A 21,435-nucleotide genomic window follows, 5' to 3' on the forward strand; every position below is an offset into this window, starting at 1 on the left:
GTATCAGTCAGCATCTTTCCTATTCATGCCAGAGCTTGCTCATTGTGTTCACAAAGAAAGTGTCCATAGCAGTAGAGATGGCTGCTATTCATGGGTTCAATAACATAGAAAGATTTCTCCCCTCATCTTGTTGGGTCTGGATACCACTGATGCTGAGTGCTTATGCTTCCAAGTCAGAGACTCAATTTAGCCCTCTCTATGATACCATACTCTAGGGAGACCAGAGAGTCACCTGGTTTCTTCAGTAAAATAGAAGTTTATTCTAGTAATCCCAGCACTTTGGGAGGCCAAGGCAAAAGCAATGCTTAAGATGAGGAGTTCAAGACCAGCCTAGGCAATGTAGCGAGACCCCCCAACCTCCATCTCTACAAAAAATGTAAAAATTAACCAGGTGTGGTGGTGCATCCTGTCATCCTGGCTACTCAGGAAGCCGAGGCAGGATTGCTTGAGCCTGGTAGATCAGGGCTACAAGTGAGCCATTATCGTGCCACTGCACTCCAGCCTGGGTGACAGAGCAAGAGATTCTACCTCAAAAATAAATAAATCAATAAGGATAGGAAGATCAAGTACAAAGTACCATTTAAAAAAAACAAACCCAAAAGCTACTTAAAGTCAGGTTATATCTGCCAGGTGCTACCACAATCCCTGTAACCTCCCTGCTGTCGAGCTTCTCATACTTCATGATCATGGAAACTCATGAGAACAGGTGCAGTGTCTCTGTTGCTTGCCATTTTATTTGCTAGTGCTTAGCACGGTTCCCGGGACATAGGAGAGCTCAATAGATATGTACTAAATGTTTTCTGAATCTCATACATTTTAATATTTATTTGCTACTACTTAGCACTGTGCCTGGGACATAGGAAAGTTCAACAGATATATGATAAATGCTGAATCTCTTATATATTTTAATATTTATCATAATGCTTTAAAAATATTTTGGTCTGTGCAGGTGCTCAACAGACATTTGTTAAGTGAAAAAAAAAAGATTATAATCAACTAGGTCAGGAGTCACAAACCTACAGCCTGTGGGTTCGCCACCTGTTTTTTGTACTGCCCATGAGCTACAAATGGTTTTTACATTTTTAAAAGGCTGGAAAAAATCAAAAGAAGAATAATATTTCACAATGCATAAAAGTTATCTGAAATTCAAATTTCAGTGTCCATAAATAAAGTTTTATTGCAACACAGCCACACTCATCTGTTTACCTGTTGTCTAGGGTGATTTTGCACTACAACAGCAGAATTGAGTCGTTATGACAGAGATCATATGGCCTGCAAAGCTGAAAATATTTACTATCTGGTCCTTTACGGAAAAAGTTTGCTGACCCCTGAGCCAGATCTTCCAGAATGCGGAACACAACAGTCTTGAAGAAGATGGTTAATATAGTGCTGTTTCCTTCTTTGCCCAATATCACTCCTTCACCTCAATTTCTACTAAAGAAAACAAACTGGTTTTCTTATATTTCATGGCTCTGAGGTAAGGTTTATTCTGAAACTTGCCAGTACCCGTGGGCTCCTCTTGGCCATGTTTGAAACAATTAGATATACAGTAGCCAAGATAGATAAATACACACAGAGAGATGGAAGGAGAATGACTGAGAACATCAGAGGAAAACACCACACTTGGGTGCACTAAATCCGCAAGGGAAATTTTTCTTCTGTCAGTATCAATTCAAAACTATGTAATTAAAACTATTTTTATTATAGTGAGATGTTTATTGCGATTACTGACAGAACTGTCTCAAAACTGATATTTACTGTAGTAGGGTTTGACCTGTATTTGGCAAAGCTATGTTTTAAAATAATACGTTGAGATTCACCAAGGAAGGAACCATCAACTCTTCCCAAAGATAGAAATCGAAGAGTTTCTTTTCCTGAAATAATTATTTCATTAAATGTTACAAGTTGATATGTTTTAGTTATTTAACTTCTTCATCGGTCTCTGCAAATTGCATCATTCCATCTCTCTACTGTTCATCTGGAGGAAACACGTGCTAGTAACTGACTTCCCGTTATTTTTCTCTACATTCCAGATTCTTTATCGTTTAACTTTATTACAGGCAAGCAGAGCTTGGTCCATATTAGAGTGACAAAGACTATTTCCTTAATTACTGTACAGAGATAATAGCATTTATTCTGGCAGTTCCCGTGTTATTCAATCAGGCAAGAGCCAATGCAAAAAAAAAAAGCTGATTTGCCAAAAGGGAGATTAGCATAAGTGCCTACGGTCACATTCTATTTTTTGAAGTTTACGGCTTTCAGGGAGCACTTCTTGTTGGAAGTTCTATTTAAAAATTATGGAAGGATTATGATACTAGCGTCCACCTGACAGAGGAAAACAAGGAAGGCAAGTGGGCCATTTTAGAAATCACAACTGTTAAGCTAATTGCAATTTTGAAAGTAAACCTAATGGTATTGCAGAAAACAAGAAGAACGACTCTAATGTAATCCTGGCAGCATTGTGATTTCAAACTGCTAAACCATGCAATGTATTTACTTTTCCTTTGTGTGGGCTTACATATTTACCTTCACCAAGGATATTTCCCTGTTTCGTGGTTATACATTGCAGCACTCATGATTGATGAATTATTGTCAAGGACAAACTAAGGCTCTTGCTTTTTACCAAAACGACTTTTTATAAAACACAAAACTTTTCCACAGGAGAAATGCAGATTTAGCATTATGCATTTTCGTTAACAGGTTTAACAGGATGGCCTACTACAAATGGTGAATAAAACAAGAGCAAACTTGGGAAAGCAACTGCAAAGGTAAGATTGAATTAAGGATAAATATATGCAAACTGTCCCAGCCCTAACGCTGTCTTCTGAGGAAAATGCCAGCGCTACTGATTATTTTTTGGAATTTAAAATGGCAGTCACCCAATTGTTTTGCCCTTTACTGCGATCACTAGAAGGAAATACTTCTAACCCAACCCAAAATGTCACTTCTAAAGAAAAAGTATGTACATATTCCCATAACCATAAAGCATGGGAATATTTTGTTTTATTTTACTTCTTTATCTTTTCAAGCTGTTAAGACTATTTCTTTTTTGTTTTTTAAATTTTTAAGATAGATATGGGGTCTCACTATGTTGCCCAGGCTAGCCTCTAACTCCTGGGCTCTAGCAATCCTCCCATCTTGGCCTCCCAAAGTGCTGGGATAGCAAGCATGCACCACCACACCCTACATCCCCAACAACCCTCTTCTAGGGTTCGTTGTAATCCTATCTACAGTATGGTCCAGAAATTCTCACTGAGTCCATTTCAACACCTGAAAAGACATGCAACGTACAGGTACTTCTCTGTAATGTGATACACATCCTCTTGGTTAAAGGGTTTTAAAGTATCTCAGGACTTAACTTACAAATCTCATAAATAAATACTGTAGTCCGAGTTTGGCCTCAAAAAATAAGAAAGGATACACAAAAGAAAAAAAAAAGATCTGATGGAAATAAGGAAAAAAATTATTATTTGTTCATCCTGAGTGGTGGGTACAAGATGTCTGTCATTTTCTGGTTTTCTGTATTAGAATGCTTCATAACTTTAAAAATTGTTTTTCTAAGACCAAGAAAAGCTGAAGAAGTTACCAGGTGCTCAAATTCTAAATGAAGAAATGAGAAGGACTAGGGAAAATTGCACTGCATTTTTCTTTTTCAGGGGTAGTAAATTGAAGAAAACGCTGAACTGCAGTTGCATTGAAGGGACAATGATCTGGGGGTCCCTGGGAGCAGTATTCCTATTCCACTGAAGGAGGTGAGCCAAGATACTTATAAGCTCTAGAGAACCTTTAACACAGGAAGCTATTTATCATAACAAGCTTGGTTGATACTGTTCCCATACTGAACCAATTAGGTTCGCCTATTTCGTCATACTTCATAACTTGGGATGATAGGTTTCCAAGTATGGTACAGTGTAGTAATTGAATTTTGATCAAACACACATGGCCCATAACCCACTATGTGAAATTTTCAGAACAGTTCACAGCTTTTAAATATCCAGTCAACATGTTGCCAAAAGTACAGGATGTACTTGATGCAAGGGGGAGAGAAAGGGGAGGGCTGAATCTTGGTAGAGTTGTAAAACAAATATTTTTGTTCTTGTTCTCTTCTTATTTTTCAAATAGCAGTGGGGAAAGGCCATAAGATATCATATCAAAACTCAAGTCTTCCCCTTGCTTGTTCCATGTGCATAAACATCCTTAAGTCTCATTTCAGATCAGCATTTTCTTTTGCATGAAACTATTTCACGTGACAGGCCTGTTACACATGACCTGCTAGCATTCTCCTTCCAGCACTATCCAAAAAGTATTTCTTGACAACCTACTATATGTTAGACACTGGGTCTCCTGGTAAACTCTTTTGAACAAAGAGACATGATCCCTGCCTTCATTTGATCTGCTGCGGATGGAGAGACAGACATAAAATACATAAAAACATCAATAATTTTTTTATAATTGCAACCACTAATAAGTAACACGAAGGAAAAATAGGGCATCGGGAGTAACGATAATGGGGATGTGATTTATCCAGAAAGGAGGAAGTAGAGAGGAGAAGCATGGACTGCATTTCCAAGGAAGTGCCATGTATGTTGAATTCTGAAAGATGAGAAGTGATCCAAGAGAGTGAACGCTGAGAGAAAGTATTCCCAAAAGAAGTAGGCAAGTAAGCATATGGATAGGCCTTGAAGTAGGCAAGAGTTTGGCAAGTTCAAGGACCTGAAGTCTAGTATATTCAGTGAGAGAGCCGCTAAAAAGATAGTGGGGGCCAGACCACACAAGGCCATGCAAAGGATTATGCAAAGTGCAGTCACTGAAAGCTGGTAAGCCAGGGAATGACATGATGGGAGGCAGGCAAGACTAGAAGCAGAAAGACTAACTGGAAGCCTTTGGCAATTGTCCAGCTGGGAAGTGATAATGGCTTGGAACACAGCAATAGCAAGGATGGAGAACAGTGGGCAGATCTGGGAGATATTTTGGAGAAGAACTGACATGATTTGGTGATAACTGGATGTGGGAAGTGAGGGAGAGGGAGGTTCCAAGGACATTTTCAGGTTTCTAGTTTGAATGACTTAATGAGTAAAGTCTAATGAATAACAACTTGTTAGTATAACCCGCAAGACTACACCAAAGCAGCAGGAGAGCTACACAACTTTCACAAGCTCCCATGTCTGCAGGAGTGCTCTGCTCTCTTTGGATTCTGTAGGAACAGAGGCATCAATCAGGTGCTGGGAAGACAGAAATTTTCCACCAACGTGCTCATCAAACTTTCCTTTACCATAAGCCAGAAGAATGTCTCTGAGCTATGAACATCAGACTTTAATATAAACTTTAAAATCTTACTCTCAGCTCTGTGGACATGGTTATAGGTGTCTGGCAATTGAACTAGGAAAGCCTGAAAGTAAACAAATTGTCCCTTGGAAATTGATGAAAAAACCAAGCATGTTTCTTTATTCATTCAAAAGATTTTACTGAGCATCTTTAGCCTGAGAAGTAGGAGGTAAATTAGACGTGTTCCCTGCCTGGGCAAAGAGTATATTCTATTAGGGGAGAAAGAGGCATACCAAGATGTGCATAACACAGTTATGCAGTATGTAGTATGTTACATAGATCTCACAAGAGAGCGACATTTAACAGACGACAGGGAGGGGGTGGAAATTCGGTGCATGGGCATGGCTATGAAAGATTTCAAAGAGGCTGTATTTGAGACAAGCCTTGAAAGACCAACAAGAGTTTACTAAGCAGAGAAGAGGATGGGGGAGAAATTCCCAGAGGAAGAAACAGCACAAGCAAGGGCACGAGGGTCCTGAAGAGCACTGGGTATTGGGGCTAAAGGGTAAAAGAGCAGGGTATCTGATTCCAGATTAAAATGTCATCCCTCTATTCTGAAATCTGAAAAATACTAGCAGCTTGATTTATCCACAGTCACTTGTGCCAGGTAGAGAATCCTAATTCGTGTAGGCCCAAACCAACAAGAACCTCTTGATGTGACTACTGCCTGAGTATTGCAGTGTTCGTGCGAGCTTTGAGTTTACCTATCCAGATGGGAGAACCTCTTTCCCGAAATTCATAAGCAGTCCCACAACTCCGCCAAGGCTACAGGACCCAGCTTTCTGAGGCGCCTAGAAAGACATGGCAGTGGCCCAAGGTGATGCTTATGTGGGCTGGCGAATGCACACAATAGAATGTCTGTCTGTGACATTTAATCTCACTCTGGCAAACTGGTGCAGCTGCCCTTGTACAACAAACGGGAAGGCATAGTGGGTGACCACCACCAAAAACAAACAAAACAAGTGTGTGCGTGCGTGTGAGCTTTAAAATTTAATAGCTATTCAGACAGTCCTTAGAGAAGGAATTGGCAGCTTCGGCCTCCAAGACTGCTCCTCCACCTGTCTCCAGGCACTGCAAACACAGCTGTGTAAGAAGGCACTGCAAACACAGCTTCCAAGGAAAGAAACAGGGCAGTCTTGGGGGTGGGGTGTTGATGAGAGCACCTTTCTCACAAACCCACGTGTCTAGCAACCGCAAAAATAATCGAGCAGGACGTGGTCAATCAAGCTCTTTATAAAACTTCATGTTAAGTAAAATCATTCAAGATCCAACTCAATGGCCACCTTAAACCCATGTTTTAAAAGCATGAGACAGAGCACACAATCCACGCTCAAAGGAGAACGAGGTAGCATGCATTCTGGCAAGACGCGCATTCAGGTTTGCTCCCTGTATCAAGATGAGACGTAAAGACGATTTATGCACTGTCATAGAACTTGTAGTTCCTCACACAAAACACAGAACTTCCTGGGAAAGTGCCTAGAAACTTCTTTATCTATATTTCCCCAGGCTGCAAAGTGCACACATTTTTAAAGTTCAACTCTTCAAAAAAAAAAAAAAAAGTCAGCAGAGGCAAGATTTCAACAGACGCCGGTCCAAATGTTAGCAATTCTAGAGTGGTCAGGGGTTTGCCGCTCCCAAAAGTAAGGGGGAAATTAGAAGAAGGAAAGAAGTCGTTTTCGAAGACGAAAACCAAAGCAAGGAGGTATTTTTGGTATCATTTTAATCACAAAATAGCACGAATGCGGTCTGTGCCTGTGCGCTACCCAAACGTCGATTTGAATACCACTGAACGCTAGTTTGAAAATTTCCATTTTTGTAATTTGCTTTCTTTTGTTAAGCCAAGACTTGAGAGAAACCTGGCAGCCGTCTCTAAGTCTGGCACGATTTCACCTCAGACGCACTCGGTTGGTTTGGATGTTGAGGGAGACCGCACAAGAGAGAGGGAGAAGGAGGAAAAGAGAGCTGGAGAGCAAAGCTACCGCTCGGCGGCCGCCGCAGAGAGCGGGCCCGGGGCCTCTCAGCCAGGGGATCTGGCTCCACCTACAGGAATCAGAAGGCAAACCTAGTAGACGCCTCGGGGTCTGCAGGAACCCGGTGGGGGCTGGGGGAACTTTGATCATTGCCTAGAGAATTTCGTAGCCAATAGGAATGGGGGTCGGTAGAAGTGGTAAGGATTGGGAAGCAGGGATTTCCATGACCAGATCACCCACAGTCATATCAGATTCAGCGATTCTTATTTGGAGGAGAAAAGGTATCATGTCACCTCCTATGACCTAGGAATTTTAACCGGTTCCAGGTAAACCCCATTTGAAAGCAAAGGCAGCACCTGGTCCCAGGACAGGCCCAGCACATAGCATGCTCAGGCAATAACATTTGAATGAATGAATGAATGAACTGAATAATCCAATCTATCAAAAAACAGAAACCTAATATGATAAAAAGAAACAACCCCCCCAACCCCAACACTTTTTCAGGTATATGTATGAGTTGTCAGGCATTTTTGATGGCTAGTAATTGCTACAAAAATCCTGCACCATGTAGACTAGTCGCGTTCCACCTCCGATATGCCAGAGCAGTGAATGAGAACCACCGATTTCATCCCATGCCCTCATTTGCCAACGAATAAACAGAAGCTTGAAGAGGTTAAATGCCTTTTCTCAGGTCAGCCAGTTTGTTGATGACAGAACTGGTTTGGGCTACATTTTCCTGACCTGCCTGGTGTTTGTTTTCTAAAGGCAGGAGACTCACTGTGCATTGGCCTGCTGGATGCCCTCAGCCGACTAGCTCTCACAGGAGGAAGTTAGCTTCCCCGACTCACCTGTTGGCCTGTCCCTGGGTTTCTGCCCCAGCTTCTGCTCTGGGCCACAGCCTCTGCTCATGCTGCTCTACTCCAAAAATCAAACGCTGCCTGGAGCTAATGCCTATGGTTGCTAAACTTATGAATTCATTTCCTAAAGCCTAAGGGACAGAATCTTTGAGCATGTGGGTTAGTAAAGCTACAAACAGGCAGGTGCTTTGTTTTGGCAACACAGGTGTCTTATATACAATATCTCCTCCATCTATTTACCCAAAGCACTTAATAAGCAGTTACTGAGTTTCCCAATGATAGTTATAGAAGAAGATGTTATTTACCAATTGAAAAGGAATTTTTGCCATAGGCAGTTAGCACTCAGTTTCCAAATGAAAAGGTGAAGATCCTTCTGGGAAGTGAGATGCTGTGTGCATTATGTGAGATGAATATGATCCAGGGAAAGATGGGGATTAAGCAAATCCAGATTTTTTTTTTTTTTTTTTTTTTTTTAGATGGAATTTCACTCTTGTTGCCCAGGCTTGAGTATAATGGTGCGATCTCGGCTCACCACAACCTCCACCTCCCGGATTCAAGCGATTCTCCTGCCTAGCCTCCGGAGTAGCTGGGATTACAGGCACCTGCCACCATGCCTGGCTAATTTTGTATTTTTAGTAGAGACAGGGTTTCTCCATGTTGGTCAGGCTGGTCTCAAACTCCCAACCTCAGGTGATCCACTCGCCTCAGCCTCCCAAAGTGCTGGGATTACAGGCGTGAGCCACTGCGCCCGGCCTAGCCGATCCAGATTCTAACCACAACCTGTCTATAAAATGGAAATAATACTGTCATGACCTCTGAATGGATTAAAAATTAATCATTATTATTAATCACAATATTAATAATAATGCTGAACTATTACTAAGTGCTTACTACATTCCAGGCTTTCAAATGACCACTTTACACGCATTGCCTAACTTATCCTCAGAGCAACCCCATGCGAGTTATAATTATTACCCCCATTTTACAAAACAAGAGAACTGAAGCTCAAAAGGGTCACAGTACTCACCTACAGTGACAGTTTACAATGGTAAGGCCAGTGGTTGGAGCCCAACTCCTATCTGACTCGGGACTTCAAAACATTATGTAACACAATAAATGCCTATTAGCTGATTCTATGCCAGTGGCATTCAAATATCAATCTCTAGTTCTGAGCTTTCAAAGGAACTCTGTGCTTCTATTCCCAAACGCTGAAAGAATATCATTAATTATATATTCCACTATTGTCTCAAACTTAAAAGGGCCTAAGCCAAACTTTTTCCTTCCTTTCATAAGCATTTACTGAGAACCATTTGTGTTCAAATCTCCATGGTTTGGAATCTAGGGCAGTGGTTCTCAACTGGGGGTGATTTTGCACTCCAGAGGACATTTGACAATGTCTGGAGACATTTTTGGTTGTCACCACTGGGGCTTTGGAGTGCTACTAGCATCTAGTGAGTAGAGGCCAGGGATGCTGCTGAATGTTCTACAATGCACACAGTAACTCACCCCCCAAAGGAATTATTTGGCCCAAAATGTCAATAGCTCTGAGGTTGAGAAATTCTGGTTTAGGAATATAAAGATGAATTAGATAGCTAAAATCAATCACCTGATGTAAGAGATACACGTATAAATTTTAAGCACGAATTTTACCTAGATATCTGTTTGATGACAAGGGGTCCATCAAGAGCTATGAGGTTTATTATGGGCTGGAGAAGTCTTAGTGGAGGAGGTGGCACTTAAGCCAGGCATCAAAAGAGAGATAAGATCTGGATTCTGGATAAAAAAGAACAAACAGTGTGCAGGGTGTGGGTGTACATGAAGAATGTTGGTTTATTTTAATTGGAGTGGAGGAGGTGTGAAGAGGAGTAGTGGAGAAACGGGGGTAATGTTTTGTTGGGGCCAGACCAACGGGCCCAAATGCAAAGACAACTTCGGACTTTAGGTGTAAGTAATAAGAAGCGATCTAACATTTTCACATGGGGTGTAATATGATCACAATGTTCTAGGGAGATGAATCTAGCAGCTGAATAAAAAATGGATTGCGGAGAGTAAGGAGCTGGAGACAAGAAGACATGTTATAACACTATTGCTACAGAGTTTGCTATTTTAAAATAAACCACTTAGCTATTTTTGTTATTATTAGTACCAAACAATAATTGAGTGATTACTGTGATTTAGGACCTAAGTTAAGCACAATACATATATATATAATCTTACTTCATGTTTCTCACTTTCGTAAGGATTTCCCCATTATATAGATAAGGTAACAGGGTCTTAGACTGGATAAGAAAGTGGCAGGCAGTTTGGAGTCCAGCTCTGACTACCAAAGCCTTTGCTCCTTACTGCTTTGTGTGCTGGCCACATGGTCTGGATTCTTAACCTCTTGATCAAACCGGACTGTTCTCATTTATAAGGTGGGCAATAAAACCAAACAGCTCAGACCCCTACTGGGAATGGGACAGTCTAGGACAAACAGCCTCGGGAAATCTGCTCCTCCCTGGAGGCTAGAGCTAACTGTAGGGATAAAAGGAGTGTTTCTCTGGGCTTTGCGGGGTGTGGGGAGCATAGACATATGTCCTATTACAAATACACCTACATAATAGCTTCCTTAAGTCTATTTTAAGTCTATTCCTCCCAAGGAGATGGAAAGTAAGAGTGAAAACGGGCACAATCTGGGACATCTGAACAAAAAATCAGACTCCTCATGTCAGGCCTCTCCTGCCTTGATGAGGTTGCAAGCAGGGGATATGAAGTGGGGAACAGAAGGGCTGTGACTCCCAAATTCCTTGTTGACTTGGCTCCTGATCAGATTGCTAACTAGGTTCAGGTGTGAGCTCCGGTTTTGTTTCAGAGACTTTTGGGCACAGGCGAGGAAGGAGAGGAAAGGCGTCAAATGTATCTGAAGTCAGAGTGGGTGGCAGCACTAGAATTGGAGGGTGTCCCAACAAAGGCATTGCCATACGCGCCTGCTGGCACCAAGTGGCAGTGACAGGCCTCTAGTGGGCCTGTAACTAGAGTGTGTTTGGTGACCCAGGACTCCAGCTTTTGTTGTGAAAGAAGATTCATTACAAGGAACAAGAGAAGGAAAGGACCAAAACGGTGTCCACCACTGAGCACCCAAGGACCAGTAAATGAATTACATGTGAGAACCTCCTTGAATTCTTCCAGAACTGTCAGATAGAAAAAGATGGTGGACATACTCACAGAGCAGGCAGGGCACAGCCAGAGAGACACTGTTTGATGGCCATCTCTGCTGTTCTACCTGACTCCTTCCAATGCAGGATAATCTTGAAACTATTTTGGAAAGTTCGTGATCTACAATTTAAAGATCAAGCACTGCGGAATTTCAAGATTCCAATTATTCTTTCTAAAATCCCACAAATTTAAAGAAACACAAGTTCTTACCACACCTCTTAGATTTTGACATTCTAATAAATATACTTTTAAAACAAATCAGGATACAGACTCCCTCTCTAGCCTTGATTTCGTCAAGGCCAATGATTAAATCTGCAGCGCTGGGCTCAGGAGGCTCTCAAGAAGTGTCTGCCAGGTTTAACAGAGTGCAATGTTTGCCCAAAGCATCAAGAATATTCACTACATGAATTAATATAATTTTAATCCAACTTTTACCTTTCACCTAGTTATAAAAGAAAACCTTATGCATCAATATGCCTACTTTCGCACAGCCTTTGCCCACAGTCTGTAAGTTGTCCTAATACTAAGACCAAATGCCAATAAGCAAATGTTTTTTCCTTGAGAAACTCTGGAAGAGGGAATTACACTAAAACATACTACTCAGAAGGATCTGTTCCACTGGTTTTGCTGGTAGAAGTGGCATAATTAGGCCTCTTCAAACCAAACAGTGTCCTGAGAAAAGAGTGAAAACCGGAAATCCAGGTTCTCATTGATATGGCCTCTTCTCCATTCTGCTGCCCTTCATGAGCTATTCTTTACGGAAATAAAGCTTGAGACTAAAAGCACTGCTATCAAGCCATGACGGTCTCCAGACAACTGGAAACATCCCTGGTCACTTCACACAGCCCACACCTCAAACTCTCTTGCTTGAATCCAACCTGGTAGATAATATATTACCCAACATTGAAGTATCAGGTTGGCTTTGAATCCCTATTGAATGTCTACTATGCATTCAGTGAGGAGTTTCAAGTTATAGAGATTAAGAAGAAAGGCCCTAACGTTTGGCTCATAAGCTAGTTGAAGAAAACACAGTGCATGCAGAACAGTGGAAGACAATATTCCTTCCTCAAACACTACTGAGTGCCTACTTTGAGCTAGGCCCTGTGCTAGACAATAGGGGTGCCAAAAGTAAATTGATTCCATTTTGTTCAATTCAACTCATTATTCATTTGGCATTTATTGATTGAATGCTTTTGTACTAGACCACTGCTTTTCAAACCTTAACACATATGTAAATCACCTGTGGATTCTGTTTCAATAGGTCTGGGACAGAGCGTGGGAGCCTGCACTGCTAGCGAACTCAGAGGGTATGCCGATGCTGCTGGCCTGTGAACCACACTTTGAGTAGTAAAGGACAGTACAATATCCTAGTCCCTGGCTATACAGAGGCAAATAAAGTAGCCATGACCCCTGCCCTACTGAAGCTGATATGCTAACAAGGAATGTAAATATCAAACAAGGAAGTAGAGTCAGCGCTGTATTTCCGCAGGTTCCACATTCATATATTCAACCAATCACAGATCGAAAACAGCCAGAAAAAACAACAACAAAAAAAACTGCAACAATAAAGAATAATATAAATAAAAAATATATAATATAAATTAAAAAATAAAGAATAATATAAATAAAAAATATAAAAGAATAATATAAATAAAAAATATAACAACTTATTTACATAGCATTTCCATTATACTAGGTATTACGAGTAATGTAGAAATGATTTAAAGTATACAGGTGCCCTCTGTCAATGGCATTCTGGCAAAAAAAATATTTTTTTAAAGATAAAAATGTAAAATTAGATGAGAGTAAAAAATTTTAAAATAACATAAAAATAAAGTATGCAGGAGGATGTGCATAGGTGACATGCAAATACTATGCCATTTTATGTAAGCGGCTTGAGTATCAGAAGATTTTGGTATCCAAGGGGGTCCTGGAACCAATCCCCTGAGAATACTAAGGGAGGATCATTCAATAAAGTACAATGTTAGAGGAAGTCCAAAGTTACATTGGGAGCATTGTATGAGGGCACCTAACTTCATCTATAGATCAAAAAGCCTTTCCTGAGGAAGTGATATTTAGATTGAGAGGAATTTGCAAACAGTAAAGGAAGGAAGAGTATTTCAGGCAGAGGGAACAGCATGTTTGAAGGCATGGAGGTGAGAGAAAATTTAGATATTTAACAAATATTTACTGAGTTTTCCCATTGCCAGGCTCTGTACTGGGTGGAAGACCCTGGCATGGAGGAGACTACACCACGGGACACAGATATGGGAACAAATGACTTCAAAATAATGTGGTAGGAGCTCTAACAGTGGTCAGCACCGGGCACCAGAGGAGCACTAAAGAGATTGCCTAATCAATCCCAGAAGGGATGCTATTGGAGCTGAGCCTTGACAGACGAGTGAGAATAAAGAAGGAGAAGATGTGGCAAAGTGGGAGACCCGGTCCTTGCCTCCGTGGACGTAGTCTAGTGGGGAAGTTGGCAAGCTGACTGTATAACACTGATGATAGTGCAGTACGATAAGTGTCTGGGCACAGTGCCTGGCACATAGTAGGCACTCATTAAATACGTGTTGAATAAATGAATGTATAAATGCTGTATGATACTGATTATCATAGAGTACGATAAGTGTCTGGGAACAGTGCCTGGCACATAGTAGGCACTCATTAAATACGTGTCGAATGAATGAATGTATAAATGCTGTGCTAGCGGTAGATATAATCAGGTAGTCCTAGAAACGATTGGGTACTAAATTAAGAGTTACCAACTCCAAATGCCCACGGAGCTCAGAGCACAAAGAGCTCCAAAAGGGTGAAACATGAACCAGGCTTGAAGGAAGGATCAACTCTGTGGGATGAAGGTCGGTAGACATTCATCCTGAGAAGGAAAAACTACGATTGACACCGCTAGAAGAAAAGGGTGAAGAAAACAGGAAATGAGCACAAAGCAGGATTTCTTAATCCAGGGTCCCTGGTACTTCTGGGGCATCTATGAAACCCCAGAGATTATAAGCAAAATCCTAGGTATGTATGAGCAAGGTTATTTTACTGGGGAAAAAGACTAGAACTTTCATGAAATAGTCAAAGGAATCCAATAAGCCTAAGTAGGTCAAGACTCTCTCGGGGAGAACAGATAACCTACTTGAGATAGCCTGTGAATCACTTCATTCGTGACAAATAATTATGCCAATGGACTCCCAACACAGAAAACCTTGGGTCTGAGTGAGCAGCAGTGGTTTCAGCCCTGCCTTTAAGTGGCATTTTTAGCATTTCCTTGCTGCTGCCTGTCAATCCAGACCTATCCATGTTGTCAGGGTATCCTTAGCAGCTGATAGAGGTGCCTCTTTCCAAAGGCAATTTACGTGCACCAAAGTCCTTCCTCCTAATGATTTTCCAGTAGGGACAATGCCCTCTTGTTAGAATGTCCATTGTTTACATTTATCTGATCTTTTCTCACAATTTCCGTTGAGCAGCAGTTGCTACAACCACCTGAGCATCGGATGGGCAATTAATTGGAACAGATTTAATAAATGTACTAGAGAAGGAAGCTGTATGTTTATGGACTACAGTCCTTTCATGGTCATGCATAATGGACCAAGCACTTTTCCACCCAGCTGCTTATGCTACCGCAGTGAACACAAAATTTACATACCTGGATGAAAACAGCTTCTGAAACATTACTAATGAATGTAGCGAATTTGTCTTATTAGGATAAGCTATGGTATCTCCATGGCTTAACTTTGCACCATCCTATTCTTGGTTAAAAATATCTACAGTGTCTCCCCTTACTGTCTTCTTTCTAAAATATAATTTTATATTTTAATTGAAGTGGCCCTTTTTCAACCAAGAATCAGGGCATTGTGAAAGAGCAATGTGCATCCCCCTGTTTGAAAGCACAGGGAATGTTTAAAGTTTTTAGAATACAAAATAACTAGAGCGGAAACCTTAGCAACCAAACTGTACTAGTAGGAGTGTAATGTTCAAAGAGGGGGACAATGGTCCCAATCCCCTCAGGGTTAGACACACCACATGAGAAATATTTGTATCCAGTACTTGATGCCGCATCCTTCAAGGGGTAACGATAGGCCCGTGAGGCTGGCAGGTGCTCTCAAAGAGAAGGCAAATGGCAATGGCTAACATTCCATGGAGTTCTTGCTAAGTGCCAAGCACTGTACATTTATTCTTCACAACCACCCTATAAAGAAACTATTAGGGGCCAGGCACGGTGGCTCATACCTGTAATCCCTGCACTTTGGGAGGCTGAGGCGGGCAAATCACGAGGTCAGGAGTTTGAGACCAGCCTGGTCAACATGGTGAAACCCCGTCTCTACTAAAGATACAAAAAATTAGCTGGGCATGGTGTTGTGTGCCTGTAATCCCAGCACTTGGGAGACTGGGGCAGGAGAATCGCTTGAACCTGTGAGGCGGAGGTTGCAGTGAGCCGAGATCACGCCACCACACTCCAGACTGGGTGACAGGGCAAGACTCTGTCTCAAAAAAAAAAAAAAAAAAAGGAAGAAGAAAAGAAACTATTAGGTTGGTGCAAAAGTAATCGCAGTTTTGCCATTGAAATTAATGGCAAAAACCTCAATTACTTTTGCACCAAGCTAATATTATTATTATCCCCATTTTACAAATAAAGAAACTCAGGGTCACCCACGTAGTAAGTGAAGGAACTCAGAGTGCCACTCAGTTCTGTCTGATTTCCATGGAGCCTCAGTGTAAGCAGTTGGTATATTTTTAATTAATCTCGCTAGAGATGATTGGTAATTATGACACTGAAATCATTGCAACTGTGTTGTGTGTGCATTAGTCTTGTCTCACCAATCAGAATAAACACACTGTGAAGGCAGTGACCACATTAATTACACACATGTTTACTTTCCAGGCTAAGCACAGAGCTGGACATAAGCAGATCTTCCTTACATCTTTTGCTGAATAAAATAACCCATTTTGAAATGCCTCAAAAACCAATTTACCCATAAGATTATTGAGGGTGTTGGGGGAAAGGACACTCTGGGGATATGAATTGTTAGCGACATTTTAGAGGACACTTTGTTCATAATTATCAAAATGTAAAATGTGTAAACCCCTTGACCCACAGTTACGTGTCTAGGAGTCTACTCAATCTATTCTATAGAAATGCTGATACATATATGCAAAAATAGATAGAACAATATATAAAGATACATACACATATATGCAAAGGTATATACATAAAGATATATATACACCTAAATACATATATAAATATTCATATATTTCTTTTTTATTAGAGTTCTGTTTATTTTAGCAAAATAAAGAAGAAACAACTTAAATGCCCATCAGCAGGGGAATTGTTAAAAAATTAGGCTACAACCATACCTTACAATACAATATAGCCACTAAAATACTGGAGTAGATGTATTAGGTTAACCATATGAAACTGCCAATGTTTTACTGCTATTGACGTAAATAACAATTTCATATGCTTCAACATAATATATGTACAGATATGAAAAGATTTATAAGAATATTGGTAGTTGAAAAAAGCAAGTTGCAGAACAGTACCTATAGTATGGCATATTTATGTTTAAGACAGAAGACAAACATAGAGAATAAACAAGAAAGGTACTCACCAAAAAATTAAGATGGTTATTTCTGGGCATGGCAGTTTTCATATTTTACTCTATAAAGTTCTACATTGTTTTAATCTTTTGTGATGAAAATTTTTTATAATTTCTTGGCTGGGCGCCATGGCTCATGCCTGTAATTCCAGCACTTTGGGAGGCCGAGGCAGGCGGATCACGAGGTCAGGAGCTCGAGACCATCCTGGCCCACGTGGTGAAACCGTGTCTCTACTAAAAATACAAAAATTAGCCAGGCATGGTGGTGCATGCCTGTAATCCCAGCTACTTGGGAGGCTGAGGCAGGAGAATCACTTGAATCAGGGAGTCAGAGGTTGCAGTGAGCTGAGATCGTGCTACTGCACTCCAGCCTGGTGACAGAGTGAGACTCTGTCTCAAAAAAAAAAAAAAAAATTATAATTTCTTTTAAAAATTTGTTTAATACAACTGATTCCAAAGTATTTACACATTTTGTAAACATTATTTTTCTGATCTACAAGCTCCAAACTCTCAGGAACTCATATGTTTCTTCACTGGGCCAGACAAGGAGAGTAATAAAGAATTAACCTTAATTATGCAAAGAAATCCAGATGGTGAGAAAAGAGTAAAAAGCAGAACTTCAGCTTGGATTATCTCAAGACAATTGCCTGAAAATCTCCTGCTTACTTTTCCTGTTTAAACCTGGCTTTTCAGATGAATGTGAGGTGATCTGCTTTTCTGTGATTCAGAACTTCATAGAACTTGGCAGGCCAAGAATTACAAAGAAAGGAAGAAAATGAAAGGAGGAAAGTGAGGTAGTGAAAGAAGATGGGCAGAACTTGAGAAAGCTTTATAAAGTAACAGAATACACCCCACACCCTTTGGGAACAAAGGAACAAAGCTGATGGAACACAACAGATGTTCTCCTTCCCAAACCATGAAAGCATAACACTCTACAACTCCTCCTCACTCCAAGGAGTGGCCAATGCTCCTTACTGGAATATCTGTACAACAAAGGTTTTTCTTGTCATTATTGTTTCCTTAGAGCACGGATAAAAAGGAAAAAACACCATTACCAGAAACTATCAAGTGTGGTTTAACTGTATTGTCATTTTATCTTGATTCTTGTTTCTCTCTAACAAATTTCATTGAGGTATAGTTTACATACAATAACATGCACTCATTTTAATTGTACACATCCATGAGTTTTGACGAAGCAATACACCTATGTAACCACCACTGTAATCAAGATATAGAACATTTCCATCATCCAAAAAGATTCCTTTGTGTCAACATGCTTTGCTCAGAGTGAAATTGAAAAAAAAAATTAAAATTAAACAAAAATGGCCAGGTATGGTGGCTATGCCTGTAATACCAGCACTTCGGGAGGCCCAGGCAGGCGGATCACTTGAGGCCAGGAGTTCGAGACACGCCACCTGGCAAACATGGAGAAACCTCGTCTCTACTAAAAATACAAAAATCAGCTGGGTGTGGTGGTGCACATCTGTAATCCCAGCTACTTGGGAGGCTGAGGCACAAGAATCTCTTGAACCCAGGAGGCAGAGGTTACTATGAGCCAAGATTGCACCACTGTGCTCCAGCCCGGGTGACAGAGCGAGACACCATCTCAAAACAAATCAAAAACAAAACCATTCCTTTGTGCTGGTCTATCCCCACTCACAACCCTAGCCCCTGGCAACCACTGGTCGGCTTTCTGTCACTCTAGATTAGATTTTTCTTTAACATTTCATATAAGTAGAATCATATGGTATAAACTCTTCTGTATGTGACTTCTTTCACTCAGCATAATGTCCTCGAGACTCACCCATGTTGCTGTGTGCATTGATAGTTCATTCCTTTTTCTTACTGAGTAGTATTCCATTGTGTGGCTAGGCCATGAGCACAGTTTATCCATTCACCTATTGTTAAAACTTTGGTTGCTTCTAATCTTTGACTATTATGAGTAAAGCTGCTATCAGCATTCGTTTGACTCTTACTTTTGAAGTGAAATTCAAACCTAGCCATTTTGGTGGGGCATGGAGATGGGAATAAAACTAGCATTTTTAAGGGACCTACTGAGAGCTGGGTGCAGAAGATAAAAGACGAGGAAAGAGGGGAGCATTCTTTCAATCTCTAAAGAAAGCACAGTAAGGATTGCCCTGGCCAGGCACCGTGGCTCAGGCCTGTAATCCCAGCACTTTGGGACACCAAGGCAGGCGGATCACCTGAGGTCAGGAGTTCGAGACCAGCCTGATCAACATGGTGAAACTCCGTTTCTACTAAAAATACAAAACTTAGCCAGGTGTGGTGGCGCACGCCTGTAATCCCAGCTATTCGCGAGGCTGAGGCAGGAGAATCACTTGAACCCAGGAGGCGAAGGTTGTAGTGAACCGAGATCGGGCCATTGCACTCCAGGCTGGGCTACAAGATCGAGACTGTCTAAAAAAAAAAAAAAGTTTCTAAAAATTGAGCAAGGAGCTAGAGTCTCTAGAAATGACTAAGACCCGAAATATTAAATATTTCCGCTCACAGTTGAAGACAAAACTTTATCCAGCCTTGGCGGCTCCTTTCCCCTTCCCCCTTTATCAGGGACTTAGTTCATGATCAGGACTGCTGCATGGAGGGCGGCCTGGGGCGTGCTGTATTTGTGCTGACCCGGGCCTCCTGGCCTCGCTGCTGTCGCCGAGCTGCGTGCTGGTCTTCAACGCCCGCAACGACAATATGCTGCAGCTGGAGGCCGAGCTGGGCGCCGGGCGGTCTGGCTTGCGCGTGGTGCGGGTGCCCTCAGACCTGGGCGCGGAGGCTGGCTTGCAGCCCGCTGCTTGGGGCCCTGCGTCAGCTCCCCAGGACCGAGGAGCTGCAGCGACTGCTCTTCATCAACAACGCGGGCTCTCCTGGGGATGTGTCCAAAAGCTTCGTGGACCTGGGTGACTCCACTCAAGTGAACAAAGACTAGGCGCTGAACTTGACCTCCATGCTCTCTCTGCCGTACTTGCAGCGTCTTGAAGGCCTTCCCAACCAGTCCCGGCCTCAACAGAGCTGTGGTTAACATCTCAACCCTCTGTGCCCTGCAGCCCTTCAAAGGCTGAGCGCTGTACTGTGCGGGAAAGGCTGCTGGTAACATTCTGTTCCAGGTCCTGGCGTCGGAGGAACCTAATGTGAGGGTGCCGAACTAGGCCCCAGGTCCTCTGGACACAGACGTGTCCCAGCGGTTAGCCCGGTAGACCTCCATGGACCCAGACATGCGAAAAGGCTGCAGGAGCTGAAGGCAAAGGGAGAGCTAGTGGATTGCAGGGTGTCAGCCCAGAAACGGCTGAGCTTGCTGCAAAAGGAGGTGTTCAAGTCTGGAGCCCATGTGGACTTCGACGATAAATAAGCCCATGTCTTTGGCTTCCTAAACCTTTCTGCCCCCACTTTCAGACACACCCCAGAGCCCCGTGGCTCCCCACACCCTGCCATGGTGGCAGTCCTGCCTTACACAGATGAACACCCATGGTTACTCACACATAGCCTGCTGTGATGAGCTTCCAGGTCGCTGGCCTTACCAGTTGTCTGGAATCTGGACTTGGCACCCTGGATTATGAGGAGGCTTAGGAGAGAGGTTATGGGTGTTCATGTCTCTATCCCCAGGAATAGAATTTAAGGGATGGGAAGAGCAGGAAAAGAAGCTGAAAAACACAAGAGAGGAGGTTGTGTCTCCTGCTCATAGCTAGTCCATGGGGAGAGGGAAGAGTGACCTGAGTCAAATAGGAGGATGCATGCAGATTCGCAGATGGCCTGGTGGGGAGGAAGAGCAGAGGGCACAAGTCCCTGTTCACACAGATGCCCCCTGCTGAGGGGAGCAGCACCTTCTGTTGAACTTCGTGTCCTCGCTCTGATGTCTCCTTCCTCCAGAATCCACCACCCCTCCCCCAGGCTGGGAGAAGGGGCCCTTGGGTGTCTACGTACATGGCCAAGGCAGATACAAATAAAATTAAAAAAAAAAAAAAAAAAAAAAAAACAGTTAAGGCAACATTGCTACCTTTCTCGGAGTGAGTGATTGAAGTCAAGAAAGAAGCCCTGCTTGGGATTAGAGAAACTGAAAAGAAATACGATGACTCATTAAAACAGTTTGAAAACTATAGAAAGAAAGGTCAACAATTTAATGCAAATATTAATTAAATGCCTAGAACAAGAAAAGGGAGGCAAAAGTGAGTGAAGAAGAACATCTATTGCCCTTCATATGTGTCGACCACTGAGCTACGAGCTTTACCTATATGAATTGAATTGATTTTCATAACCCTATAAGGCAAGTACTATTTTTATCCCCATTTTATGTATGAAGAAATCGTGCCACAGAGAAGTTTAATAACCTGCCCAAGGTAACACACAGTAGAGCACTCAGGATTCCAATTCACTTTATCCTCTTCCTTGGCACTACATACCAGTGACTGCTGGGGCAACAAAAATGTAGAAAACATGGTCCCAGTCTTTGGAGGACTCATGGGGAAACACCAGACAATA

General features: G+C 42.0%; 1 pseudogene across 1 annotated transcript; it reads left to right on the forward strand.

Moving 5' to 3' along the window:
- Nucleotides 1–15,403: 15,403 nt before the first annotated feature.
- On the forward strand, nt 15,404–20,916 carry LOC100587161 (annotated as a pseudogene). The gene is made up of 2 exons (XR_178287.3): nt 15,404–15,422; nt 19,541–20,916. The product of XR_178287.3 is annotated as a sepiapterin reductase pseudogene (transcript).
- The last annotated feature ends 519 nt before the right edge of the window (nt 20,917–21,435 follow it).

The sequence above is a fragment of the Nomascus leucogenys genome, chromosome 5, assembly GCF_006542625.1.
Source record: "Nomascus leucogenys isolate Asia chromosome 5, Asia_NLE_v1, whole genome shotgun sequence".
Taxonomy (NCBI): domain Eukaryota; kingdom Metazoa; phylum Chordata; class Mammalia; order Primates; family Hylobatidae; genus Nomascus; species Nomascus leucogenys.